The sequence below is a fragment of the Molossus molossus genome, unplaced genomic scaffold, assembly GCF_014108415.1.
Source record: "Molossus molossus isolate mMolMol1 unplaced genomic scaffold, mMolMol1.p scaffold_m16_p_1, whole genome shotgun sequence".
NCBI lineage: Eukaryota > Metazoa > Chordata > Mammalia > Chiroptera > Molossidae > Molossus > Molossus molossus.
Window position 1 is genome coordinate 170,495,946 of NW_023425344.1, and position 26,345 is coordinate 170,522,290.

General features: G+C 39.4%; 2 pseudogenes; one reads left to right on the forward strand and one right to left on the reverse strand.

The window, feature by feature from the left end:
* The window catches only part of LOC118618573, a 50,050-nt pseudogene extending 46,264 nt beyond the window's left edge, over positions 1-3,786 (reverse strand).
* A 7,838-nt stretch (positions 3,787-11,624) lies between these two features.
* Positions 11,625-12,292, forward strand: LOC118617885 (annotated as a pseudogene).
* Positions 12,293-26,345: the final 14,053 nt, after the last annotated feature.

The window sequence follows — 26,345 nt, forward strand, 5'->3', positions numbered from 1 at the left end:
CAGTGCAAAACCATTTTCCTCAAATAATTTACCTAATAGACATGAAGAACTGCCATCAAGCCTTTTCTACTCCAGTTCTAGCAGTGAGAAAATTATTTTACATCAGCTGCTGACAACTAGTATCCCTCTCAGGGGCACGTAATGAGAGAACTGTCAGGCATGATGAGTGTCCAATACAGAAATATGTAATTAATGAGCTCTTGTCTTGCCTCTAGGTAATTCCTTGCAGTCCTAAGGATATATAGAAAGTACCCTCTCCCTCTGATCAGTCCAAAGAACTAAGAAAAAAAAAAAGATGCTGCTGAAAGAATTTCATTTTTCAATGTTTTAATCCAAGTTACCTGTAAAATTCTATGCACCTCCTTTTTAACATGATTAAGATTGTAAAGGAGCAGGCTGCCGTAGAGTCTAAATTTTAGGTCTATATTTTAGATCTTAAGTTAATATTGAGAAAAAATACAACAGAATGTTACTGTGACTTCATCCCCACAGAACTGTGTGGAAGTAACTTCATCAATTTGGTCATTAAAACAGCAATTGCATGTATTAGAATACAGCAGTGCAATATGTGTGAAGTGTTTATTCAGTGTATTCACAAAGCGGGATATGTATTCAGGATTCACAGAGACTTGGAAATATTTCCGTGGTCCCCAATTTGGGAACCACCCATACTCAGGACTTGAACAATGCCAGGCTGCTCAGGAATGTTGCTCTCTTACATCAAAGCCTTTTTACTCTTTTCAGCAGGGGGCAAGGTAAAGACAACAGATGTTCATTCAAACACAAATGTGATTTAATGCAACTGCCTTTTGTTTAGTTGTCAGCAAAAATCATTGCTCTAAATATCATAAACATTAATACTTATTTTTTAAATAAAACAAAAAAACATGAGTAGGTCTCCTTGCAGTATCCTGTTCTTTTTGGTCACTCTTCTTTTTTATCAAGGCTAAGTTGTCACCTAACTATTTTTACTCTCACTTTTTATTTTAGAAATGATTTTTCTCTACCAGGATTTTTGTTAGTGGGAGGAAACCAACAAGAGTTTGTTTCTGTTGTTGACTCTGGTTAAATTGCTCTACATCCTGCCAACAAATCTGCTTCCTGTTGCTACATGTCAGCATGAATCAGAAGCAGAAGCTCGTTTGAATTCTGACTCTGTCACTTACGAGCTGTTCACTTAATCTCTCTTAACCTTTGGAACTTTTCTAAACCTATAGTGGCTCACAAGCTGATATAACTGAAGCTGACATGATATAACCAAAGTTCCTATAAATTTCCCATAATTTAAAAATTAAAAATCAGTCCATAATCTGTTATTTGGAAAACATTTGTGGTCAAAAGTGGTTACCACCAAAAAAAAAAATAGTTTGTTATCTTTACATATTAATTCAGAGCCTAGAAAGTGTAAAGGTGTGTTACTCCAGGCAAGTTATTCGCCCATTCTGCCTCACTGATGGGATACGTTAGGAGGATTAAATGATTAATATATGAGAACTGCTAAGACAATGCCTGGATCAAAGCAAATAATCAATAAATGCCATCTGGGATTATACAGGTTTTGCACATACAGGTGAGGGATGTCAGGGGTTCCAGTGACTGTGGCAGGCAACAAGGCCTCGAGGTGCAACAGGTCAATGACTCCTCCCACATCCCCAGACAACAACCCAGGCACACACCCATTCCCCTTCACAACTAAGAGAAGTCTCAAAGGAAGGAAAGGTAAGAATGATAATTTGAAAAGATTGCCAAGGTACATGGTATGGATTATTTGGACTAGTTCTGCTGTGATCTTACCTAACTTATTCTCTGTCCTTATTTCTCCACCTGGAGAAAAAAAAGCGAACTCATTAAGGGCCTTTTTCGTGTCCCGGTGAATGGTGCTGTTGGCGTTGAAAAAAATGTCATAGATTAACAACCTTTCTAATTATTTTAAATAGTAGCAAATGTTCCAACTCAAAAATTGCCATAGTTTTAGTAGCCTGGAAAATACTGCAATGTATTTACACATCAATAGCTGTTACTTCTGGATTCTATTCAGTACCATTTACCTTGGAAGCCTGGAAGATGTGTGGCCTGTGCAAGTGCGCCATCTGCTGGTCCTAGAGGCTCTGACTGGGCCCTGGGGCAAGGACTAGTCCAACACAGCTGTTGCATGGGCCCACTAGCAGTGAAGTCTCCAAAGCTGTTTCCACCATCTCTCGCCTTGGTACTAAATTAGCACAGTGAACACATTGTTTTTTTTTTTGGTTTTTTTTTTTTCAAATATACGTGATTTAAGAGAGTGTACATTATCATCTAGAGAGAAAAGATCATTTCATTGCACTGTCAGAAATGAAACAACTCCAAGAAATCATCTTTTCCAAATACCTCATTTTACACATGAGAAAGATATTTCAAGAGCCACACAACTTTCTCAAGTTACTCGGGAGCAGCAGGACAGGACTCCATGGCTCCAGCCCGGACAATTAATCCTGCTACACAGAGAAGGTGGAGGAGGGCAGAGACATGTGCCAAAACAAAGCACCCGTCCTAACCAGTTTCCCAGACCTCCTGCATATGTCTTACTGGTAGGAGCACTTTAAGCCTGTTTTGCAAAGAACCATAACTTTTCTTACAACCATATAAAAACCTTCACCTCTGATCGTAGCCAAAAGCAAAAGCCCTTATATGATTTTATTGCACTTATCAAAGACAAAAAATAATAGGTAGGAACACTCTCGCTTGTGATTATTATTACTTCTCCAGAAGACAAAGGTAACACGGTTTAATCACCACATCTGCCAGGCCATTCAACAGCAGATGCCAGCCTCTTACCAGGCAGATACCAGAATGGAAGCAAGGACCTTTCAGGCCAGAAACCCTAGACTCTTACTGTTCTGGTCAGAGAGATGTTTCTTTTAGTTTACACAGGCCAACTATTGAAAAAAAATTGGTTTTAGTTCAATACTGACTTACTTGCTTGGGTCACCTGCCACAAGACCAGGAGCATTCATTCCATTGCGGCCCAGAGAAATGTCGGTGCCATCCGATAGAGGGCAGTAGTGCACAGACTCATAATCACCCTGCTCTACTCCCCTATTAGGAAAAAAGGGGCACATGTGCATGTTTTTGCAGCTCTGGGGCTGTTTTTCTGAGAGTAAAGCCAATCATTTTTCAGATGCCAAAATTAATCCTAAAATCAGTGATCTGACAAAGACAAATATTAATCATGAATTCTCCTTATTTTTCCCAATTTATGACTCCAGATCCATGTTATACTCCCTAAGCCTCCAAAATCAAAGTTCTTTTACAACACTGCAGAGACACATTTTGGATCCATCTGAAAACAAGGCTGACAATTTTCTCTCCACCTCGTAAAACGAAAAAACACTAAACACTGTCCAAAAAAATCCCCAAGGAAAATAGCTTCGAGAATCTTGAAAATCATACCTATTTTTGTTTGTAACGTGTGAAATTATTACAAGTGTGTTCACCAAGAGGACTATTGATGGATGACTCACAATTTAGCTAAATTCAATGAACCACACACTGTGCCTATCCCAGTAGGTGACTCATGCATTTTTTATTTCAAGTATCAAGTGTTTGCCAAAAACAGTATTTAAAAAAAGTAATGAAAATTGTTCTGAAAGAGCTCATGAATAGGGTAGGACTACCCACCGACAGCCTCATTTGTGCTCTGACCACTTACATGGGATTTGGTGGGTCGGCTCCAGCCATGCTCCGCGGAGAGGGCTCTCGCCACAGCAACGCTGGCAGGCTGAGGGCAGTCCTCTGCTCACTGCGCATGCTCATCTCCCTCAATACCCACGTCTCAGGAAAGGCTTGGAATATGTGAGGGCACCCCAACAGTGTGTGTGCTTGGGGGTACACATAGTTTTGCTAAAACATTGAAAATATGTGCATTCAATTCCTTTTATCTATTGACCTTACCTCTTTTTCCCCTACCATTTTAATTTATATTTTTTAAAAACTAATTATCAGGGAAAAAAAATGAGGGGTGAAAGGTCACCCATGGGAAATATTGAAAATGTGCCCTGGCTGGTTTGTCTCAGCGGTTAGAGCGTTGGTCTATGAGTTCAATTCTGGCCAAGGGCACGTACCTCGGTTGTGATTTGTCCCTGGCCCTGGTTGGGGCATGCGGGAGGCAGCCACTTGATGTGTCCCTTTCACATCGATGTTTCTCTCTCTCTCTCCCTCCCATTCTATCTGAACAAAAAAAACAAAAAAAAATGTCCTCAGGTGAGGATAAAAAATTAAAAAAAAAAAAAAAAAAAGACTGCTAGTGAAAAACAGTTAAGGGGCATACACTTTATTCTGAACATGAATGTTTTCATATGCACCTGCTACTAGGCTATTCCCAAAGCCCCTTTCTCAGCCTGCCTCTCTGTCAAACCAAAGGAAAAGTTTATAGGCCCCACTGGCCCAATGATGTTCTCCTCCCCCCAAAATGTTGCATTTGCTCCTCACTAAATAACATGCTTATAAAGCTCAGAAAGACATTACTACATATTAATTTGGGTGTTTTAATAAGTATTTAAAGTTGAAATATTTCAAGAGAAAGGATTTTAACCCTTTCAAATGCATTTTTAAATGATGTGAGGATGAAAGGAGACAAAGCTACCAGTGCTTTTAGAATTTCTTCCTAAAGATTATTATTCTTTTTGCTGGTTTTTCGAAAAGATAAACAAGATTGATGGACCCTTCGCTAGATTCACCAAGAAACAAAGAGAGAGAACCCAAATACACAAAATCAGAAATGAAAGAGGAGAAGTAACAACCGACACCACAGAAATACAAAAGATCATTAACAGCTACTATGAACAACTATATGGCAACAAATTCGACAATCTAAGCAAAATGGATAAATTTCTAGAAGCACACAGTCTCCCAAAACTAGACCGGGAAGAGATAGAAAACTTGAACAGACCAATAACAACTAAGGAAATTGAAGAGGTAATCAAGACTCTCCCAGCAAACAAAAGCCCAGGCCCGGATGGCTTCATGGGGGAGTTTTACCAAACATTCAAAAAAGAACTAACACCCATTCTCCTCAAACTATTTCAAAAAATTCAAGAAGAAGGAAGACTTCCAAACTCGTTTTATGAGGCCAACATAATTCTAGTTCCAAAACCAGAAAAAGACACTGCAAAGAAAGAAAACTACAGGCCAATATCCCTGATGAACATAGACGCCAAAATCCTGAACAAAATACTAGCAAATTGGATCCAGCAATACATCAAAAAATTATTCACCATGACCAAGTGGGATTCATTCCAGGAATGCAAGACTGGTACAATATTCTCAAGTCAATAAATGTGATACACCACATAAACAAAATGAAGAATAAAAACCAAATGATCATATCAATAGACGCTGAAAAAGCATTCGACAAAATCCAGCATCCATTTCTGACAAAAACGCTCAGCAGTGTGGGAATAGAGGGATCATATCTCGACATAATAAAGGCCATATATGAAAGACCTACAGCCAACATCATACTCAATGGGCAGAAACTAAAAACATTTCCCTTAAGAACAGGAACAGGACAGGGCTGTCCACTTTCACCACTCTTATTTAACATAGTACTGGAAGTCTTAGCCACAGCAATCAGATAGGAAGAAAAAATAAAAGGGATCCAAATTGGAAAGGAAAAAGTGAAACTGTCATTATTTGCAGATGACATGATATTATACATAGAAAACCCTAAAGACTCCATCAAAAATCTACTAGATTTAATAAATGCATTTGGCAAAGTAGCAGGATAAAAAATTAACGTCAAGAAATCGACAGCATTCTTATACACCAATGATGAATTCAAAGAAAGAGAAACTGAAAAAACAATCCCATTTACCACTGCAGCAAAAAAGTTAAAATACCTAGGAATAAACTTAACCAAAGAAGTAAATGACCTATTTGCAGAAAACTACAGGACATTGAAAAAAGAAATAGAGGAAGATATAAAAAAGTGGAAGCACATACCTTGTTCATGGATTGGAAGAATTAACATCATTAAAATGTCCATACTACCCAAAGCAATCTATAGATTCAATGCAATCCCCATCAAAATACCAATGACATATTTCACAGAACTACAACAAATACTTCAAAAGTTCATATGGAACCAAAAAGTCCCTGAATAGCCACAGCAATTTTGAAAAAGAAGGACAAAGTAGGTGGGGTCACAATACCAGATATCAGGTTATACTGCAAAGCGACTGTAATCAAAACAGCCTGGTACTGGCACAAGAACAGGCATATAGACCAGTGGAACAGAACAGAGAACCAAGAAATAGACCCAAGGCAATATGCTCAATTAATATTTGACAAAGGTGGCAAGAGCATACAGTGGAGAAAAGACAGCCTCTTTAATAAATGGTGTTGGGAAAATTGGACAGCTAGCTACATGCAAAAAATGAAACTAGACCATCAACTTACACCCTACACAAAAATAAACTCAAAATGGATAAAAGATTTAAATGTGACTCCTGAATCCGTAAAAATTCTAGAAGAAAATGTAGGCATCAAAATTTCAGACACTACATACAGCAGAATTTTCACTGATACATCACCTAAGGCAACAGAAACAAAGAAAAAAATGAAGACATGGGACTACATCAAACTAAAAAGCTTCTTCACAGCAAAAGAAACAATCACCAAAATGGAAAGGCAACCCACTACACGGGAGATCTTCATTGTCAATGATACATCAGATAAGGGGTTAATTTCTAAAATATATAGAGTACTCATACAACTCAACAAAAAGAAGACAAAGAACCCAATTAAAAATGGGACAGAGAGGCTGAATAGACACCTCTCCAAACAGGACATACAAATGGCCAAGAAACATATGAAGAAATGCTCAACATCACTAATCATCAGAGAGATGCAAATTAAAACAACAGTGAGGTATCACTCACACCTGTCAGAATGGCCACCATCAACAAATCATCAAACAACAAGTGTTGGTGAGGGTATGGAGAAAAGGGGATTCTAGTACACTGCTGGTGGGAATGCAGACTGGTGCAGCCGCTGTGGAAAACAATATGGTGTTACCTCAAAAAATTAAAAATTCAACTGCCATTTGTCCCGCTTCTAGGAATATACCCTAAGAAGCCTGAAACACCAATCAGGAAGAATATATGTACCCCCATATTCATAGCAGTGCTATTTACAGTAGCTAAGATCTGGAAACAGCCCAAGTGTCCATCAGTAGACGAATGGATAAAAAAGCTGTGGTACATATACACAATGGAGTACTATGCAGCTGTAAGAAAAAAAGATCTCTTATCCTTTGAGACAACATGGAGGGACCTGGAGAGTATCATCCTAAGTGAAACAAGCCAAGCAGAAAAAGACAAATACCACATGATCTCACTTATATACGGAATATAATGAACATAACAGTCTGAGGAATACAGTAGTCCCAGAAACATGGAAATAGGGTACAGACTGACAACCCTCTGAAGAGGGGGTGGTGGGAGTGGGAAGAGATAAACCACAGAACTTATATGCATGTATGCATGACCAATGGACATGGACATCAAAGCCGGGGACGGGGCGGGGGGTTGGGGAGGAGGGTACCAATGGGGTAAAAAGGGAGAAACATCTGTAACAAAAATAAAATTCAAAGAAAAAAAATAATAATAATAATACAAGAAAAAAAAGATTATTATTCTTTTAAGTCACCAACAATCATTTTCAGGTCATGGGTTGGCTTTTTAGTTCACTCATCTTTTCAGGCAGATAATAATAAAGTATGCACTGTTCTTTTAAGGTCCTTAGGGACCTTCCTCCCCACACACTGTGGACATCACTTCTTCCTATAACAGGTGTAAAAAAAAAATTACATCAAGAACATAGTAGGCTGACCCAATGCCTTGCATTCTGTGGTCACCCCTTCTAGGTTTTTGATCTCTTGTTGCTTAGCAATGTCTACATAGATATAATTTCCATCTAGTGGTGAAATCAAGTATTGTTGACCTCTGTTAACATCAAGAGAAGCAGATCTCTAGATACCCTACACAGCAAAGGGTACTTGGGTGCTATTTTATCCTCATAAGGAGTTAAAAAAAAAAAAGCAGATGAGAGAAGTTTTTCCTTCTCACATGCTTCTTCTCTGTTGTGTTTATCAACGGCTGCATAATAAAACACTCCAAATTTAGTAGCTTAAAACAACTACTTGTATTATCTCTTACAGTTCTGTGGTTTGACTAGGCTCAGCTGGATGGTTATGGCTTCTGATCTTTTGTGTAATTGCAGTCAGATGGCAACAGGGGCTAGAGTCTTCTGAAAGCCAGAATGGTCTACACATCCCAAATGACTTCTTTCAGATCCTGGTGCCTTGGCTGGGATGGTTGGAGGACTGGCTGGACATCTCCGTTTCCACATGGCTAGCTTAGGCTTTACCACACTGGCTTACAGGGTGTGTGTGTAGGGGGGCAGGGGACAGGGAGGCAATGGTCCACTCATGGGAAGGGATATTGATCACTGACATTGTTTAGAATTGCTTGTGCACGGTAATAATAAAAAGCAGGTTGACTTTTGGTTGGTTTTAATATTGTTATTTATTTATTTATCCTCACCAGAGGACATATTTTTGCATTTACTTGAGATAGAGTGGAAGAAAGAGAGGGAAGAGAGAGAGAGAAACATCGATGTGAGAGAGATACATCGAGTGGTTGCCACCACACCCCAACCAGGGCCGGGGACAAACTGTAACCGAGGTACGTGCCCTTAGCAGGAACCAAACCCGGGCCTCTCTGGTCCACGGGCTAATGCTCTAACCACTGAGCAAAACTAGCCAGGGCAGTTTTAATATTGTTTTTCATTCTCTACAGACAATTTACCCACTTATTCTCTACCCTAGGTGAACTACTCCCACTGTATCAGTACACCACTGCCCCATAACATCCTGTGTCTGCTTAGTTGGACTTCTTGCCTGTTCAGTGGTGTCCTCCTGAGTGAGCACTCCAGAAGAATAAGCGAAAACTGGGAGCCTTCTTATGGCCAAGCCTCAGAAGTCATGGAGTGTCCCATCCACTGCATTCTATGAGTCAAAAGCAAGGATCATGGCCGTCCTAGAGTCGTGGGGAGAAAACTAAAGTGTGAGTACTGGAAAGCAGACTTCACTGGGGCCATCTACAGAGACAAGCTGCTTCTTTCTCCATTATCATTTGTAGTTCAGAACCACATGATTATTTGACCAAAGCTGTAGTTGACTGGATTTCAACTAGGAACCTACCACAGCTTTAAAGGACTTCATTCAAAGAGATTTTTGAATTCAGGATTTTGTTGAGTTTGGGGATCCTCTGATGAATTTTTAAAAACTACTTCTTGCTGAGATAACAGAACTTCAAGTGCATAGTGCAAGCCTATTGCCATGATTTCTGCATCAATTCATTTCTTTCACCTTAACCTTCTGACAAAAGTCTTCCACATGGTTGTATTTATAGCTCAACTTCATTTTTCATATGTACTCATCTGAACAACTGGGAACTTTCTGGAGCTATGTCATTTCATTATAACTCAAATTTACTCACAGAGGTCCTAGGCCAGCTGTGAATAGAATCTTCAGGTTTTCTTAACCCATACATTATGACTAACCTAAATGTCAAGACCCTAGGCTTAAATATTTCTTGAAATAGCAATAGTGACCCCTTTCTATGTGCCAGGCACTATTCTCTGTGCTTCATGTATATTGACTCATCTAAAGCTCATAACCCTATTAGGTAGTAACCATTGTTATTCTCATTTACAGATGAGGCCCAAAGAGGTTAAGGAATTTGTCTCGGATCCCAAAGCTAGCAATGAGAAGAACCAATGCAGTTTGATTCTAGATCCCAACCACTTAATAACCATGCTATGTTGTTCCACAAATCACAGAGTAGGTATCACTGGGGCAAGAAAGAATATGTATATGATCATGTATCAAATCCTTAAGAAAAGTTTTTGTAGTCAACAGTTAAAGCAGCTCTGTGTCTTAGACATGTTGAGGGATACTAATGATATGATTTGCTCCTCACATACAAACAGGTCAATAGCTACTGAGGGAGACAAGACTAATAACCAAACAGTAACTGAACAGCATCAAATGGTACTGTACATAAATAAGTCCTAAAATGTGTGGTGATTTAGGCAAGAAGGTTGTAGGGACCCAGCTGGGGTTGGAGATGACATTGTGACACTGGACAGAAACTTTCTCATTCAGCCAAATCACAAAACTCATGTTTCCTTTTCACATATGCATTGCCACCTGTGACTTTCAGTTCCTCTGTACATCGTTAATGCAGAGTGGTCCATGAGAAGTCAGACCCAGGATGGACACAGCAGCCTCATTTCAGTAGACCTCCCTCACAAGGCCGTCACTCTGAACTGTTAGCGTGTCATGAAGCAATAACAATGAACACATTTAAAAAATATATTTAACAAGGAGTGTGACTTACTGTCTCAGAGAGTGGCGATCCTGAAGAGGGAAAGCTGAGCCCTCAACCGATTCCTCCACTAAAGAAGAAGCTTGGCGTAGCTCAGACAATAAAGCCCCTTGCGGCTGTCAGATTCCAAGCTCCAAATCTGGCCCTGACCTTCGGCTGGTCACTTAACTTGCAGAGAGGACAGGCAATAAAGGTAAAGAACTTACAGATGAACAAAGACATTGAAACTGCAATAAATCTATTCTTTTAGACACAAAAATGCCAGACACTGCATTTGGTGTAAGCCATCCTTCGAGAGCACTGACCTACTCAAATGCAGCTACTTTACAGAATATTCTGAGTCTGCTTTAAATTAGGATCCATTCATATTTTTTACCAATTAAGCAAAAGCTAAAAAACAACAACATGGGGGAGGGAGCTAGATATGGAACATGGAACAACACTGCTTTGCTGCCTCTGTGAGGAAAATGAAGTATGTGCCGTCATGATAAAATTAAGTTGATTTATTCCTATCACATCTAATAGGACTACTTGAGGAACAATCATAAAGTGTCAGCAAATAAAGATTCCTACTTCAACGGTAAATAAATATCTGTCACAATGTTATTAAATGCTCAAGACTAGACTCTGAGAGCATAATAAATTATTGCAGATCTTAAACTTTGAGCCCAGAGCATATTTCAAAGAAATGCCTTCTTTTAGGAGGAGATTTCTAAGAATCCGTTATATTAATTGAGACTTCCTTAAAAATTGACTTAGCAAATGCTTCTTACTGTTTTCTAAGCACCTCATTAGCATGGACATTGAACAGTCAAATTCAAAATTTATCAACACCTTAGATTTAACAACAGCTATCATAAGAGCAGATCTTTTAATATATTATCTTTTATGAAAATCTCCAGGTATTGAAAAATACACACTATTTTTCATTAGCAAATTAATTTAACAGAAGTTTATCTCAAAAAAGTTTAAAGCACTAAGTTTAGCTCACAAGATGGAATGAGAATAAAACTGCTACAAAAACAAATAAAAGATTAGGTAGACCATTTGACCTATCAAAACAATTATGGAATTTTGTTATTTTAAGAAACATAATCATAGTCCCTCTCACCAGCCCCACCCAGAGGACTGCCCTGGACCTGGGTGGGAGCAGGGAAATAAAGCCAAAAGGGGACAAGACCAGTTCAGTAAACCATGAGGTTGTGTGGAAAAACCCAGGAGAAGCTGCCCAAAGAGCTGGTCAATGAGTGGTCATTGAAGATAAGAAAGAAAATGAGAATTATTGACAGGCAAGTAAGAGCTATTCAAAGAGAAGAAGAAACAGTGAAATGGTCTGTGATAGATGCTGCCAAGAAGGGTCAGAAAGATATCTGTGTGGTCCTGGCCAAGAGATGATCAGGTCAAGGAAGGCTGTAAGCAAGCTCTTTAGATCCAAAGCGCACATGAACTCTGTGCTCATGGGGATGAAGAACCAGATGGCGGGTTTGCGAGTGGCTGGTTGCCTGCAGAAGAGCACAGAAGTGAGGGAGGCCATGCAGACTCTTGTGGAGATCCCAGAAATCTAGGCCACCATGCGGGAGCTGTCCAAACAGATGACGAAGGCTGGGATCATAGAAGAGATGTTAGAGGACACTTTTGAAAGCATGGATGACCAAGAAGAAATGGAAGCAGCGGCAGAAATGGAAATTGACAAAATTCTGTTTGAAATTACAGCAGGGGCTGTGGGCAAAGCACCTAGTAATGTGATTGACGCCCTTCTAGAGCCTGAACTTCGTGTAGCGATAGCCGCCTCAGAAGATGTGGAAGAGGAGAAGGAGGCCCTGGAAGCCATGCAGTCCTTGCTGGCCACACTCTGCAACTAGGGGCTGCCCAGATGGGCCCTCCAGCTCTTCTCATGGCCTGTCCCCCAGGTGTGCGCACACTCCACTGAAATGGCCGCTATTTATATATCTCTTGCACTACAGCTCTGCGACGAGGCTTTGCATTCCGGAGAAGGCTTTCTTCACTCTCTGCAGAGGTTTGGGGTCTAAAAGGATTGTTCTTGAGATGTGGTGTAATAAATGCATCATTTTCAGAAGTAGGAACAGAAGTATCTTTTTGGAGGGAGGGCAAAGGATTTGGTCTCGCAAAACACTTCTGAAAATAGAGTTCATTGCCTGAATGTTGAGGACTCTGTACATTATTTGTTTTTTTCTGTAAAACAGTATATAAATGAATTTTAATAAATTTCTGCTTTAACAAAAAAAAAAAAAGAAACTTAATTATATGTTCTTGATGCCATTAGTTGTGTCAGCCCCATTAGTTAACAATGGACGTTATAAGAAAAACAATCTATTTATCTTTAAAGTTTATAGAAGAACAAAAATCTTTTTCTTTCACACTCCCAAAAAACACCAAACAGTCTATGTTACAGAGTTCCAATGGTCTTAATGATCTAGTTTTTAGTTAAAAGTTAAAAATTCCAAGAAATCCAACCTCAAAAAATAAAATAAGAGGCCATATTTGGCCCTAGAGCTCTTGGTTCAGCTCTCAATATTCCATGTCACAGAAACTGAAATTATGTTTGGTCCAGCTTAGAACTGTCTTATTGTTCCTTCCCTGCTTTTAAAAACTTCATTTAAGCCTGGCTAATGTGGCTCAGTGGTTGAGCATCGACCCACCAAGAGGTCACCAGTTTGATTCCCAGTCAGGACACATGCCCAGGTTGTGGGCCTGATGCCTAGTGGGGGGCATGCAGGAGGCAACCAATTGATGTTCTCTCTCATCAATGTTTCTACGTCTCTCTCCCTCTCCCTCCCTCTCTCTAAAATCAATAAAGAAAAAAAAATTTTAACTGCATTTAAGACTTACCTTTTTTATCTTTTTGCGAAGGATCCAGCATTCTATGCTTTCCCCAAGTACCATTGATCTGGAAGAGCATTGTGGGTCTTCTAACTGGTGCTTGGGATTCACCAAGTGACTCCCTCTGTGATCCTGGAAGTCCTTTAAAAGCTTGGCATGATTTTTATCTATAAAATAAGAATATATTCATTCATCTTCTTGTCCAGAATTATAGTAAGACTCTGGGGTTGGAGGGGTGGATCATTACTTCTTACCTAATTTGTGATTCTTTGTAGAAAAAAGTAAATCTAGTTTGAAATGATAACTACATGGGTATATACAATTACCCAAATTCATCAATGACAGCACTTAAAATCTGTGCATTTTATTGTATATTATTTATGTCAATAAAATAATCTTGCCAAAACAATTCCTATAGGAGTTAAAATTTTCTGAGGACTCTTCCCCAGACCATAAGAATTGATTTCTGGGGAAGAGGAATGAAGACCAAAATCAGAGTTATTGGTCAAAGCAGACTCTAAGTTTATCTGTAATATTCTTTACCAATTTAGCGCCTTGATCTTTTCACTTAATATATCTAGCAGATCAATTCATATTGGTATGATGTGGAGTTGCCTCATTGCTATTAAAGATTATATTTTAAAGTATCATCCAGGGTTTAATCAGGGAATCATTTAGAGTTATGGTACAACAGATAAATTATAGAAATTAGTCCTATACAAGTGTAGGAGGAGCTGGGGAAGCAAATATCTGAAAGGGGAAGTTGACGCTTCAATCTAAGAAGCCAGGCAGGACCACAAGAGGATCTAGAGCAAAGTCTATGGGAAGCCCTTCCCACTGTGGGTCCCTAGCAAAGCACGAGTCAAGAGGAGAAGTTGGACATGGAACACAGAGAAGTGAGCGCTTGCTGCAAACACAGCACCTGTCTGTCTCCACACCTCCCCCCATGACCTAAGAGAGTAATGGTGCTGTTCACTTCCACATTCCAATCCCACCAATTCTTCTTCGGGTCAATTCTAACTCAGAATCCTACAGGGTAGGGGATCCTGGGAAATGAAGTTCTAGCTTTACCCAGTTAACCAGATGCACACTCCCATGAAAGCATTTCTTTGTGACTTTATTTAATCAGTCACCTATTGATAAACGGTCCAATGGCAACTGATCTTTGCTGTTATAAACAATGCTGAATATTCTGGTCAATCTCCATGCACACATGCAGGAGTGCCTCTGTAGGATGTACCCCAGGCAGGGATTGGTCCAAATTGATTTTTTTTATCCTCACCTGAGTACATTTTTGCATGTATCTTCAGATAGAGGGAGAAAGAGACAGACAGAAACATCAATGTGAAAGAGACACACCGAGTGGTTGCCACCCACATGACCCTAACCGGGGCCAGGGACAAACCGCAACCGAGGTACATGCCCTTAGTGGGAACCGAACCCGGGACTCTCTGGTCCGCGGGCTGACGCTCTAACCGTTGAGCCAAATTGGCCAGGGCAGCCAGACTGATTATTAATGTCCATTCTTGGGCATATGGCTTTGGAAGTGGGGCTCCAAAATTGGACCCAGCTGGTGAGCTGTTTCCATTTGAGTCAGAGAGTAGAGACCATGGTTTGTGGCTCCACCAAAAGCACATTGTCTAAGTGAAGAAAAACAATCCCCGAAAGGAAGATGGACACTTTCTGTATACCTGGTTTCTCAACCTCAGCACTGTTGACATCTGGAGCTGCATCATTCTTTGTTGTTACTCAACAATGTCTTCTGGAGGATGGAATTTCGCCCCACTGTGAACGACTGGGGAAACAGGTTTCTACCATAAGATATTTTTGTTGTGAAAGATAAAGTTTACTGGGCATGAAATGAAAGCTAAATTTAGAATTACTAAGTTACTTTTCATAATAGGAAAGAATAATGTGATGTTTGAGGGTGACAGCCTGAGTAAATGAAGGCAAAGATATATATAGTACAGAGCAAAATGTAACTGAAGGAAAGTGTATGAGAGAAAGTAGTTTGGTCACAAGACAGAAAAGTACTATCAGGAGTTGGAGGATGACCAAAGAGGAACTACTTTGAAACTTTTACATTTTAATTTTCCCTGCTTTGAGAACAATCATTTTAAATGTTATGTTACTAACTTTTATTCTAATTTTTAATTTTTTCCTTTATCCCCAAATCTTTAGGAAAAGTTTTCTACCCACAAATGCCTTATTTATGTTAGTGGTATTTTCAGAAAAAGAGGAGGGTGGTATCCAGAGATGAAGAGAGAATAGCCAATGCAAAGACAAGATACTGCAGGAAAATAGGATTCAGAAGAAGAATGTCCTGAACCATGAACACTTCCAGGAAATCACAGAAATAACGGGAGGGGCACATTGGACTCCCCACTTCACATGGAATGGGGTCTTGAGCCATTTTAAGTGGATATTAAAGGAAAGGTTGACCTGCAGGAGGTGGACAAACTTAGAAACACTTACATAGATTTTTATTGAATTTAGAAACACTTACATAGATTTTTATTATATGCATAAACTGAGAACAGGAAGGGTGTACAGAGGCCCGATGCATAATTAAGAGCATGGACTCTGGAGTTAGACTGTGTTTCAATCTCAACTCTGCCACTTAACTATGTATCTTTGTGCACGATATTAATGCCCCTGAGATTCCATTTCCTCTCTGTAAATAGGGAAATAATATCTACCTTGTGGGGCTGTTATGAGGATTAAATGAGGTACAATTGTAAAGTGCTTAGACAAGTGTTTGGCATATTGTAATAACTGTACAAGGGCTTGTTAAGTAACATAAATAAATATACATCAAATCGTTAACAGTGATTATTTCTGGGAAATAGGATTATGGAGCATTTGAATTATTTAAATTTAATACTCATTTCTGAATTGTTTAAATTTTCTACAATGAGAATGTATTACTTACAAAATCAGGAAAAAATAATAAAAATATTTCCATTTAGGGAAAATGCAAAGTATCTACAAGAATCTTCATGGTAAGCTTCAGGAACACATTCTTTTCTGTATAACAAATGACAACATAATCTACTTATTGTACTTTTCAGTTAAAATATACTCCCTATGTTTTAAAGAAGTTCAAATCTGGACATGTGTCTGGCTCAAGATTCAACTTATCATTGGAAGACAAATAAGACTAATAATGCCATTGTTCAGATTTTGCTTCTATTTCTAGAGTCTGTTACCTTCATAAGACTCATAAGTGTCTGCTTGTAAGAGATAATGTGCTTGAATCATACAAATCATGCTTTTAACAGGGACCCAGATTCATCATTTTATATATACATACATATTATATATATATATATATATATATTATTCTTAACATTATGGTTGACAAATAGAATTACAAATAGGACTCTGCTCTGTCATTCTCTTTGGGACACAATAGCAACATGCATATTAGATACAAAATGCACATGTTTGAGGATCTTTACAAATCGCAACTACATCTCCAACTCCATCTCTGGCTTTACTATACAGGTTAAACTTGATTCAGATTAACATCAAATCCACAGATATTTGTTACACTCTTGCTTTGTATAAGGACTATAGCCAGAGCTCCTCAGGATTTAAAGACACACACCCCTCCTGAGCGGCTTGCAGTGCACATGTGAGGACCACACAGGTTTATTGGCTGGTAGGAACAGAGTACAGGGAGAAGTAGGAAGGGGACTTGTACTAGAAGCTCTCAGAACTCCTGTACCTACCGCAAATACCATCTGTCAGTCTATCCTTTCCTTTTCTTCTGTCACTCAAACTAATCAATTACAGAAGCAAAATAACCCCATTACCTGGATGAGTGTGAGGCCCAGGAAACCCTCTGGCAGTTTTATTTTCTAATGTGTAGAAAATGAAAGGCCTCTGCCCTGGTTGGTGTGGCTCATTTGGTTGAGTGTCATTCTGTGCACTGAGAAGTTGCTGGTTCAATTCCCAGTCAGGTCACATGCCCAGGCTGCAGGGCTCGATCCTCAGTAGGAAGGACGCAGGAGGCAGCCAATAGATGTTTCTCTCTCATCAATGATTCTCTCTCTCCCTTCCCCGCTCTCTAAAATCAATAAAAACATATTTTAAAAAAGAAATGAAAGGCCCCTGAAGCTTATATGGTGGAAACTATAGAACATCTAGCACAGAATTTCCAGTCTTGAATTTATAACCGGTAGGGGGCACAAGTAGTACTAAACAAAGCAAAGATAAGATGCTACTCCAAACTAGATTATTGACCAACACATTAGGAGCCCTACCCAATCCTTTACCTCCATTTTCTGGCAAATACATCTCTCCCTTATTTAAATTTTTTTTCTTTATTGATTTTAGAGAGATAGAAACATCGATGAGAGAAAACATCAACAGGCCACTTCCTGCATGCCCCCGACTGGGGATTTGGCCCATAATCTGGGCATGTGCCCTGACCAGAAATTGAATCGGTGACCTCTTGGTTCATGGGTCGGCGCTCAACCACTGAGCCATACCAGCCAGGCTCTCCCTTATTTTAGAAAGTAGTGTTCTCCTTCCAACTCCAACCATATGGTTACAATAAGAGTTGACATGTTCTTATATCATCCTGTCCTCCTTGTCACAGCTGATTGGTCCAAGGGCAAATAACCACCTGAAACAGTCAATCACAGTTTTTCCACAGTATTTTTTGAAATAGATCAGGTAAAATTAATTTGTCTATCTCCCTTATGGAAGTAGTTGTAAAATGAGAAACTCCTAAGCCAGGAGAATGCTGCTCTGCGGTGGGAGAAAATACGTTGGCACTAAGAGGGATAGAAACCAAAACAGAGAGATGAAGTCCAGGAAAGTTGGCGTGTCTTGTTCAGGGATTCCTGGGACTTGCTGCAATTCTCTCTGCTCTTCCTGTGTATTGGTTGCCTGCTTCTCTTTTCAATTATCTCAGCTACCACAAGGTCTTTCCAGAATACCGCTTTTTCCTAAATTGGTTAATATGGATTTCAGACACTTGTCTAAAGTCTAGTAGCTCAAGTAAGTTTTCCCCAGACCAGATAAATTATGGAGTAATTGTTAAATATGGCTTGCATATAACCAGCCTATTTCTTTTTTTTCTTTTTTTAATCCTCACCCGAGGACATTTTTCCATATTTTATTCAGATAGAGTAGGAGGGAGAGAGAGAGAGAAGCATCGACGTGAAAGGGACACATCGAGTGGTTGCCACCCACACGACCCAACCAGGGCCTGGGACAAACTGCAACCGAGGTACGTGCCCTTAGCGGGAACCGAACCGGGTCTCTCTGGATCGCAGGCCAACACTAACCGCTGAGCCAAACCGGCCAGGGCCAGCCTATTTCTTTACAGAACAAATTCATCATTATGTCGACATACTATTAGATGGATTATGGTAATGGATTTATCTAATTAACAGAGGTTTCATACCAAATTTGTATGATAGATTTTTATCACTGGGCTACCAGATTATTTTGATGGTAAGACATTTGTATCGGATATTTTCTCTTCTTTCTTCTCTTTCATCAGCATTGCCTTGTATTAGACAGCAAGCAGCAAACCTCAGGAATCCTTTGGTCAACCTCTTTCTCCCTAGGTAAATTGTCCTGTATGTAAATTACTGTTGGTCAGATTTCATGGGGTCAAAGGACTGGTAGGAATCCTATCACTTTTACAGATCTTTTGTTGGAAGCTGTCTGAAGTCTGGTAAAAATCTCAGGTAATCAAATATGTGTACATGCAATCAATACACCTCTTTAGAACACTTCTAAATTATTACTGTTGACTCAAAAGAGCAATAATACTGTTTTTCATATAAACACTGCCACATTCAGTTTGGGAACTTTAAAGTGTCCTCTTTCTTAGTCCTTTAGGACAGAGACCAATATGCCTTTATATTAAAGGAACAGCAATAGTAAAACAAAACTGTAGCATAAAAATAAACCGTGCAACCTCATTTTCTTTGTGAAATAAGTGATGGCAGTGTATGCTGATTACCTGCAGAGGCAAAGTGCTACCAGTGGCAACTGCAGTGAATTAACTGAGTCCTCTGGCATTCTTTCAAGAATTTTAAATGACTCATGGAATGATGTTAATGGAATGAAAACCTCCAGGCCATCTACTCAGCCCATAGCAAGCCAAACTGATTGTTGTTCCCTAAAGCAACACAACAACTAAGAATTTAAGCAGCCCATTATTTCCATTCATCCTGGAAGAAGCAGGAGTCTTAAGAGAAGAGATCTAGGAAATCCTGAGATTTTTCTTTTTTCACTTTTTAGATTTTCTGAACTTGCACTACATGTTTGAAATGCAAGATTAAACAATCAAAATGACTGCATTTCTAGGTAAGCACAGTGTCCAAGGGAGAAACTTTATGTTAGTAAACAAATACTTATTGGGTACCCACTATGGACTAAGTAAGCTCTGTGCTTGACACTCTTCATAATTGTTTAACCAAGTTAGAAGGAAAACATTATTGAACAACTCTGAAAAAGGGAATGAAGGCATAAGCAAAACTAATGTGTACAGTGTTCATCCAACCCCTTACGACTCAAAGTGTGTTCTGCTGACCAACAGCATTAGCATCACCTGGGAGCTTGTTAAATGCAGAATCTCGAGCACCACCCCAGACTTCTGAAATCAGAACCGCACTGGGATAATGTCTCCATTTTCACGTTCAAGTTTGAGAAGCACTGATTCAACCAACTCCCTCACCTCATTACTGAGGAAAATAAGGCTCAGGGAGGTTAAGTGAAGTGTCGTCACCAAACAGGTAGTTAGGGACCTGGTTGGGACTCTCAGGTCTTGTAGCTGTAGGCCAATGGAACTCGGAGTATGGCAGGAGTTTGACAAGGGGAAGTTGTGTTTCATTCCCTCAAATGACCATTGATTGTTCCCATCATCTCTGAAGAAAGCACACACAGAGGGCCTCAGCGAGCCAATCTTACTCAGACTCCTCTGGGCAACCCCACAGACCCAGCTCAAGCCCCAGCCCTCCGTGGAGCACTTACCCCTCACAGGTCCTCATTCTAACCTTTTCTCCGAGGACCAGTTAAACAACCAGCCACTTTGTGAAGCCTTTCCCAAAGACTCCAATCCTCTTCAGTCTTTCCTTTCTTTTTTACTTTTTTTTTTAGTTTTTCCCTTCTTAATTCAGATTTGCTCCTACCATCCTGCATGGTGCATCTTAAATATGTCCTTATTGTAGCCTGACACATGTTCTAATTTTCCACTCTACACATATTACCCTTTTCAGAAACTGTGTCTATGTCTCTTTTCCTAAATAGATTGTTTTTATTTTATATTAGATGATCACACAATCCCAGGCACAAAAATAATTCTAAAGTCTTAATGGTGGAAGGGATCAACCTCTTTCCCAATGCAGGGCTCTCTCTAAAACATCCCTGAGACACTGTCGTTCAGTTTTTACTTGCATACTTTCTGTCTTAGGAAGCTCTCTACATTTTTAAGGTTCCACCTTTTTTTATTCTGAATAACTTTACGTGCTAGGAAAGTCTAGGCTGAAATCTACTTTCTTCTAACGTCTACCATGTGTCCTCAGTTCTGCCTTTGAGGTAATTTAGAACAGGTCAAATCCATCTTCTACAGGAAACTGCTGCAAGTATTTGAACTGATTTGCCAAAAGTAATTTGGCAACGCAAGCCAGGCCTAATACTTAAAAGAAATGAAGACCTTTTCAATTCAAGCCTGTGTCCTGTATTTCTTGCCCAATCCTTCTGAATGAACTCACACTATCAAGAAATTTGTGTTGAAACCTACTATGTGCCAGGCTCTACGGAGGACATGCATTTCTGAGAGTTTATAGGACCGAGGAGGATGACAAGATCACATCATCTGCTCATGGCTGCCCTCCTAGATAATCCTTTCCATATGCCTTTCAGAATTCCAACTCCAAAATAAATAAACTCCTCTAAACCCTCGACCTTTTCCCAGAACGCGCTCTCACTCACACGCTAGAATTTCCTCTGAGGATGCTGTTTCCCCTCCCTATTAAAGTGACGGCTGCTCCTTTTCCCAATGCCAACACACCACCTTGCCAGGGAAGGAGGACTTGCCATCTTAAAGTTTCCCAATGGCCCTCCAGATTCCTCACATACACTCTTTCACTCATTCATCAACAAATATTGAGTACCTCCTATGTTTCAGGCACACACTAGGGTCCTTCACCCAGTATACAAATAGTTCTTTTAAGTTTGATACAATCTAGTTACAAAATAACCATACAGTCATGGGACAGTCCTTTTCTGCTACAAAGACAATTTGTTTTTTCTGGACAACTGAGGTAAAAACTGTTGAGTTGAGGACATGTTTTCAGCTGCATTTCTGAATTTCATTTCCCTTCCTCAGGGAGTAAGTGAAACCTTTCCTACTATTTCATCATATTACAGGTTGGGTGTAGGGGCAGGGATTCTTTCACAAAGTCAAAGGAATGGAGGATAAACAAAGGAAATTAGTAATGTAAGGGCTGGTGGAGTTCTATCATGATCTAGGAGATACCTGAGAGCAAGTGCTATTTTGAAGATCTATGTTTTCTGCTTTCTCTGTAATGATATAAGTCCCGGTGAAACTGGTGTTTGCAATTTTCCCTAACCACTTTGGACTATATGAACCTGAGGACTAAGGGACAGGATGAAAATACGGGCAATTGTTACGATGGCTTTGTGTGGAATTTGCAAAGCTGCAAAGGCCATCTGGCTGTAGAGAACCCCACTGGTTGACACCCAGGCCCTATCATCTGCTCTCTCTCACCAAGGTTTCGCCACTTTGGTGAGTCTTCTAGTCTAACCTAGCTGACCATCCTGCACTGAAAAGTCATCACTACAGCTATGCAATGTATTTATTGCATTCTATTTTGTGTTTGTTTGTCTTCTCCTTCCCAAGTAAAGCTGTCTGAGAGCAGGGACTATTCTTCCCACTTCTTTTGTCTATTAAAAAAAAAAAGAAATAAAATCAATGTGTGTTGAATTGAGACCTCTCATAATGTTCTCATCAGAATATACAGTGTTTCAAGAACGGAATGCAAAATCTATTAGTGGAGGGCTCCATATCAAGGAAACCCCTTTTTGACTCACCTAAGATAGAGTTATGTATAAATAAGTACCTGATAAACTCCTCTTAATGACAATATATTTAAAAATATTATGACATTACCCCTGGCCAGCGGGGATCAGTGGTTAGAGCATCAGCCCATGCACCAAAGGGTTGAGGGTTTGATTCCTGCCAAGGGCATGTACCTGGGTTGCAGGTTCAATCCCTGACCCTGGTTGGGGCGTGTGCAGGAGGCAACCAATGGATGTGATGCATAGATGTCTCTCTCTCTCTCTCTCTCTCTCTCTCTCTCTCTCTCTCTCCCCTCCCCCCCTTCCACTTTTTCTAAAACTCAGTGGAAAAAATATCCTTGGGTGAGGATAAAATACACACACACACACACACACACATACATACATACATGCATTTAATAGCTGTCTGTCACATATACAAATTATAGATTTAAAACATCATCTAATATTGAAGGGTTCTGATGTTTTACCTCGGTTGAAAGCTGACTTTTAAATAGCTGCAGCATGCTGGTTAGCATCATATAGGTGAATCTGAATTTCCAAGTAGGAATGTTTAACATTTCTGAATATATGAATAAATTGGTTGTTCTAAGATATTCAACACACACACACACACACACACACACACATTTTGATCATTGGCAACTTTTCCCTGGATTACTCAGTTTGAGTCAAGTATGTTCACCCACCCTGCCTTTCACCAGTGCCATCTCTTCATACACCCATAACTATCTGGCACAGGGTGAAATCATGATTTAGTAAAGGGGCAAGTAGGAGGCGAAATGGAGTGCTATCTCCCCTAATTGCTATTTAAACGAGACAATAAAAAGGATGAAACCAATTAAATTAGCGAAGAAGCAAGAGCATCCCAATGAACTGGCCAAGATAATCAACTTGGAAAATTAGCTATTAAACCTCAACACATGCTCATTTTCATAATTTTTTGTGTGTGCTTATGAAACGCAACCCCCCATTGAAACTGCTGGGAAGAAGGTGCTCTTCATTTCTGAGATAAGTCATTTGCAATTGGTCTTGATGAAGTTGGAAGTGGGATTTTTTTTTTTTAATTCCTGAGTTCATCATTTCCCATTTCAGTGCTAGAGTGTTTTGATTGGGGTTGAGGAAGTATGTAAAAGAGGAGAGTTGACTCAAACTAATCACCTTTCTGAAGTCTTCCACCTGATTTTATTCTCCAAATGTGTGTGCTAGAGTATGGGTTTGGTTTTTAATATTATTACCTTTATGTCTCACCATCATCATTTCAAGTACCTGATTTTTACTATGTTTGGACTACCTCCCATATATGTTTTATGAGATTTATTAATTCCTGTTCTTAAAATATTATATCTCATCATCTCAGTTCTCTCATTATTAGCCCCTCTGACATATAGTTCCTCATACTTATAGACTGTTAATTCTTCATTACCCATGGTAGCCATTGAAAAGACCACACACATTAATATAATCTGCAGACACTAAATTTCCATGCTTAATTTTTCTTAATAATTATAGTCCATGGAGCTGTTACTAGAACACAAAATAAGTAGCCAAATGGGTTTATTTGAGGTTTTCCTTTTGCACACCCTTTCTAATCATTGCTTTGCTAAAACATAATTGCTATCCAGGGCAAGACAGGTATTGGAGCACATAATTTAGATGGAAAAATTTTTAGTAGGTAGAGAAGTAATGAATTTGAATGATTCACAATCAAGAAATGTGAGAGCCACTGTCCTGAAGATTAGCTATTCAGATAAAAATGTTTTAATTGAAGATTATTATGGTTAATTTTACGTGTCAACCTGACTGGGCTAAAAAAGATGCCCAGATAGATGATAAAAAATTATTTCTGAATGTGTCTTTGAAGGTGTTTGTGGAAGAGATTAGTATTTGAATTGTTCAACTGAGTAAAGAAACTCACCTTCACCATTGCAGATGGGCATCATTCAATCCATTGAGAGCCTGAATAAAACAAAAGGCAAAGAGGAAGGGTGACTTTGCTCTCTGCTTGAATTGAGACATTCATCTTCTCCTGTCTACTCACACTGATGTTCCTGATTCTTGGGCCTTTGAACTCAAACCAGGACTTACACCATCAGCCCCCAGTTCTTTGGTCTTCAGACTTGGACTGGCTTCCCAGGTTCTCAGTCTTTGGGATTGGACTGAACTTACACCATCAGCTTTCCTGGTTCTCCAACTTGCAGATGGGATTTCTCAATCTCCATCATGTGAGCCAAGTCCTATAATAAATCTCCTCTTGTGTAAACTATGTATATCCTATTAGTTCTGTTTCTCTGGAGAACACTGACTAAGACAAAGATTAAGAATACAGTTGTCCCTCGCTACTTCACGCTTCGACTTTTCACGACTTCACTTCATTGTGGTTTTTCAAATATATGCATCAAAAAGTTGATCGAGACAGTGAAAATGATACATTGCACACTCGGTTGTCTGAGTCAAATATACACCTCTGTATTACAGTTAAAATTAAAATTACTGTACGAATGGACTGTAGGCCCATGTATTTGAGCACCCCAGGAATCCTTCAACACCAGGTACAACCGCTAGAGTTTGGAACGGATTAACTGCGATAAACAAGGGACGATGGTACATCTTTTCTTAATGAAATATTAGTGAGGCCTACCCATATTTTTCTTAGATTATCTTCATGAGCTTTTTTCTGTCATTAAATGTTTAAATCTATGCCCAAACAAAATAGTTTCTATAACTCTTTTCCTCTATATGTGAATAAACTGCATTTTGATTTTAGAGCAAGATTGAATAACTTCAGAACTCTCAGATCTGAATTACAGAGATTCCAGGTGTGTTATGGGACAGCTTAAGAGTAGGGTTCCACAGGCCTTAGGTTGCAGAAAGAAGCTGAGCTTATCCCTGGTACTGAGAGATCCAGTGTTCAGACTAAGTAGTGCTCTGCATATTCAGTCTTATGTATTTTTTTATTTTTTATTAATTTATTTTTGTTACAGTTGTTTCTCCTTTGTCCCCCATTGACATCCTCCTCCAGATCTCGACCCTCCCTCTGCCCTGCCCCAGCACTGTTGCCTATGTCCATTGGTTACACACACATGGTTTCTCTTTTCCCTCCTCCGGATCCCCTCTTCTGAGGTTTGTCAGTTTGTACCCTACTTCTTTATCTCTGGGTCTATTTTGTTCATCAGCTTATTTTGTTCATTATATTCCACAAATAAGTAAGATCATGTGATATTTGTCTTTCTCTGATTGGCTTATTTCTCTTAGCATAATACTCTCCAGGTCCCTCCATGTCGTCTCAAAGGATAAGAGATCTTCCTTTTTATGGCTGCATAGTATTCCATTGTGTATATGTTCCACAGCCTTTTTATCCACTCATCTATTGAGGGACACTTGGGATGTTTCCAGATCTTAGCAATTGTACATAGTGCTGCTATGAACATAGGGGTACATATATTCTTTCGGAATGGTGTTTCAGGCTTCTTAGGATATATTCCTAGAAGTGGGATCACTGGTCAAATAGCAGATCAATTTTTAATTTTAATTTTTTTGAGGAAACACCATATTGTTTTCTATAGTGGCTGCACCAGACTACATTCCCACCAGTAGTGGGAACTAGAGTCCCCTTTTCTCTACACCCTCACCAGCACTTGTTGTGTGATGATTTGTTGATGGCAGCCATTCTAGCAGGTGTGAGGTGATACCTCATAGTCATTTTAATTTGCATCTCTCTGATGGTTAGTGACGTTGAGCGTTTTTTCATGTCTCTTGGCTATTTGTACGTCCTGTTGGAGAAGTGTATATTTAGATCCTCTGCCCAATTATTTTAATTATTAAAAAATTCATCTATATTGTTGAGTGTTTTGCAGATGTCCCCCTTTTTATCTCCAATTGACCCCCTCCTCCCCAATCCCTCACCCCTCCTGCCTTCCCCACATTATTGTTTGTGTCTATTGGTTATGCATATATGCATAGAAGTTCTTTGATTTATCTTTGCCTGCCCTCCTTCCCCCCTTC